The sequence below is a fragment of the Mesoplodon bidens genome (assembly GCF_964165515.1).
Source record: "Mesoplodon bidens genome assembly, chromosome: 4".
Lineage (NCBI taxonomy): Eukaryota > Metazoa > Chordata > Mammalia > Artiodactyla > Ziphiidae > Mesoplodon > Mesoplodon bidens.
Window position 1 is genome coordinate 30,327,168 of NC_138160.1, and position 4,601 is coordinate 30,331,768.

Below are 4,601 nucleotides of genomic sequence, written 5' to 3' on the forward strand. Positions count from 1 at the left end.
AAATCCCATTCTGTGATCTTAAACCAAGCAGAAGCAGAAGAATTTGGAGAGACATTGGAAAATCATTCAGAGAGCTAACAGGCTGGGAGATGACAAGGCAATAAAAACATAAAGGATTTGAGGTGTGCACATAATTTAGTTATGCTCTTCGTATATGTGAAGGCTCCTCTGAAAATCAATCAGTAGCAACTCTTGACTGACCTCAACAAAAGAAAATGAGCCTAAACTCTGCATGAAGGAATTAGCTTAACTCTTTTTACTCAGCTAACTTTTCATGAGAAATTAAACTATCACTAGAAGACCTCTAATGAAGTTCCATATGGTTACAATTCTGTGACTCCTACTTCACAAAAAAACTACAAATATTCACCCATGCATTCGTTTTCTCAATACCTATTGAGTACCAATTATGCACCAGGTACTATGATAGTGCTATGGAAATGGACAAGACATCAAGCTTTTTTTCAGAAGCTCCCCACTTAGTGAAGGACACTGACCAGTAAACAGGTCATTACTCCCCATCACCATGAGCACTTAGGAGGCAATGGGAATGCAGCAGAGGGGCAACTGAAGTGTGTACATGTTCAGTATAAGAGGACCATCTAGCTCTGGAGTCAAAGTAGCTTATGGAGTCTGTTTCTCTGAGATGGAATTCAGTTTTCTCTTACTGGGATGCTTTTGAGAGAGTCCTTCTAGGTCCAGACTAACTTTTAGAGTTTGGCCCATTCCAAGGTATAAACATTATCTCTAAATTGTGTTCTTTGGGACAGATTAGTATAGCACTTAAGAGGACGGGTTTGGAATCATACAGATCTGCATTCTCCTTAAAATAGCAGCGTGGTCCTGGGAAGTTATTTAACATCTCAAGGTCTCAGTTCCCTACTAAATAAGGTTGTAATAATTAAATGAGATAAAACAAGGTGCTCAGCATGTATTAGCAATGATGGTGGTGATGACGATGACGATGATGTAGGATAGTGAGCCCGGTGCGTAGGCACGTGCTAATTGGCTCTTTTAGGAACCATTGTTAATTGCAAGCCTACTTAGAGTTGCCCTTCCCTCACTGCAATGCAGCCCTTCAGGGAATTGCTTTTTCACTCGTAGCTTTCCTACTATGAGCTGTATTTCTCTCTCCTGCCTGGGGTTCTTTCCACTCACCTTTCAGAACTTTCAGACTTTTCTTTTGATAAAAGTACTCATGATTCCCCACCCTCAGTGACGGTCTTAGCGATTCCTAACTCTCTGCTAGCATTAATAATGAATTCTTACTTTGCATCATAGTCACTCCCTTAAATGTTTCATAAACAAACATTTCTTGTAATTGCAAAACATCTACCTAGAAAGTTGAGGGAAAGGAGGAGTGACACCGGTTTCTTTTTTCAGTGTTAATCAGAGAAAGACTGAAAGTGATGCTTTATGACTAAACTTTTGAAGAAATGAGACTATTCAAGTTGATGAAGTATTTGTCTGGAGTTGGTCAGTAGTGTTAAGTACATACTTCCAACATTCTTTTTTATTATCATAACTAAATTTTTTATTAAACTTTCCAAGTGATGAAATTTAAAATTTCCAAATAACTATAAATTTAAACATAGTGAAATATACTTTGGGATCCCATTTCTCTATTCATTTGTGAATGTGAAGCACAGTGATGAATTATCATCTTGAGAATCAAAAAGGAGAAAATGTTCTGTGCAACAGTGAGCCAAAATTGATGGGAAAACAAAAGGGGGAAAAACTCTATCTACATTCACAAAAACTGACAATATGACAATTTTTAAAAATCTTTTTTTTCTGCCAAGTGAGGGGCAAATAAAAATTAATATAAGAAGAAAAGATAACATGTAGGGAATACTTGTCTACCATAAAGTGTTGAAATAAATTCAGACTGTAGCGAAGACTGCTTATTCCTACCCTCCTTCTGTCAGCAAGATGACTTTTTAAAATCATTCCAGAGATGGAGCAGCTTTGTTGCTTCTTCCCCAGCTACCCATCTTCTCCAGCCTTGTGAAGCCAGGTTAACTTGGAGACAATGCTCAAGTGTCGCATCTGTTGTCAAAGGCAAGTTTGTGTGCCTGACACACAGTGAGGCCAAACAAACCAAAACGTAAGAGTTTGGAGCAGAGAAAGTTTTATTGCAGAGTCAAGCAAGGAGATTGGACAGCTTGTGCTCAAAAAATCTCCAGTGGTTTTCAGGGAAGAAGTTTTATAGGCAAAATTTGGGGTGAGGGCTGCAGGGGGCATGAGTTTCTTCTGATTGATTGGTAACAAGGTGGTGCTCCATGAAGCTCAATCATCAGCCTTCTGGTTCCAACCAGTCTGGGGTCTCAGTATCTAAGTACTATCCTCTACGTGGTTGGGGGCCTTATTTCTTGTAGAAGAACTCAAAGATATATTGTTATGTATATTCCTTGAGGAGGAAACCCGGACTCTGCTTTTTTTTTCCGTTTGTTTGGGGGGTGTTTTTGTTGTTGTTTTGTTTGGTTTTGGTTTTGGTGTTTTTTTGACTGCTCCTTCTTTGTTTCTGCATCCCCTCAGTTCCCTAATTAGGAACTGTTTGAATCTGCCCTTTGAAACTCAGAGAAGGCTCAGAGGTTGTATGAAGCCTATTTCCTACAAAAAGGAAACAAGACAAGGAAAGGATTTGTACCCAAGAGGGCCCCCAGGGTCCTGCCTGATTTCAAAAATAATAGAATAAAGAGTAAAATCATTTAAAACTCATAACCTAATTTTTTTTTTACTAAAAAAAAATAATGTGAATTCAGTTAACAATATCTCGATATAAGACTAAGGGTTTCTGAGGCGGGGAGGTTTGGTACAGATCCTCTTATTGGAGTTTGGTGTTGTTTCTCATGTACACTCCCATGGCTTCATCCAATAATTTCCAGTTTATATTTCTTTTAAATGGACAAATAAGCTAATGATACTTGTGAAACTGAGTAAAGAATGTGTTTAGATGTTTTTGATTTTTTCCTTACAATCATTAACATTTGTCCTACACCTAATTTGATTGAAATATTTCAATGAATGAATGAATCAATTTTTTTTTGGAATAACTCTGTTGACTGAAAAAAAATGCACAACATGAGAGTTGTGAGTTAAGTTTTATTTGGGGCAAAATGACGACTATAGGCCAAGAGACAGCATTTCAGATAGCTCTGAGAAACTGCTCCAAATAGGTAGGGGGGAAGGTCAGTATATATGTGATTTTGGTGAAGGGGGAGTGCCTGCAATCAAGTACATATTTTTTGAAAAAAGTTACTGCTAGTCACAAGGAGCAGATGTCACCATGAAGAATTCTAGTGTTTTTCTAGATACTAAGAGATGCAAGAAATTGGGCTCATAAAATCTTCTCCTGAAAATATCTAACTATCTAAAGACCTGTTCTGCTAATTTTTTCCAGAGCTCAGAGTGCCTCATTCCTACTTTCCACCCTGAACTCCTTTCAGGAGATGTTGAAAGTCAGCAGCTACCACGGCTCTTGATTTAATCCTTGTAGAGGTAGATGGCAAGTGCCAGTTTGTGGGTTGACAATTAAAATGTGTCTTCATAGAAATAACAATTTGTATATTGTATTAATAGTTCATCAGTTCATGTAGTGTGTAACTAGCATGTGTAATTACTATAAGTACATCTGGCACAAACAATGTGGCAAATACAATTTATCTTTGGTAAATAAACAGCTCTACTGGTCAGAGCACCTGGGATGGTCAGTGTGCCCTAAGTTTATGTTTACAGAGCAGACAGAGACCATTGCTTAATTTAAAGAGTTAGTTATGGGAAGCGTCTGTTATACAAGGCTGTTATTACTGTCTGTTCTCTCTCTTTGCACACAGCCTAGGGCAGAATTATATAAACACTATAATCAAAAGAAGAGAGGACAGCCGACTTTTGCCTTCTTGGAAGAGTTTATCCATTACTGATACTGCTGTACCTCCTGCATTTCATGTCAAATAACAAGAGGAAACGTAAAGGAAGTAGTGCCAAATCTTCAATTAGACAAAGAAGAGAGTCCAAAGTAGAGGGACAGGATAATAAGTTGCAGAAATAAACTTTGCCTTTTTAAGAATTTAAATTGTCACTCTTGAGTGTTCACTGCCCCCATCTGTTTCTCCTTTACTATTGCTAATAACAAAACTGCTAGAAAATTAAAAGCTCAGATGTATCTTCTGATTTCCTTCTTCAGTGTATTCACATTTATTCTGTAACTCTACAGCAATGACTTTGGAGATCATCTAGTTCCTTGTTTTTCAGTCAAAAGCTCTTAAGAGTGAAATTTTCTCTTCAAAGGAAAATTTTAAAAAGAGTTGCAATATATCAAAAAATTATCAAGGAACCTGGACTAATTATAGAGGAAGCAGGTAGTGCTGTTGCCATCCTTTCCCATGTCCCTGAGGACCCCACAGAGGCCTAGAGCTCTGTGAAAGCCATCAAATACCTTTCATAACCTTGCTCCTGCCAAACAGCCATTCTGAAACGTCACATCAAACACACACACACACACACACACACACACACACACAGAGTAAAGGCATTGATATCCAATATAATTTTACTGCAGATTTCTTGAGAATTTGGAGCAGAGGTATCATATGTTACAA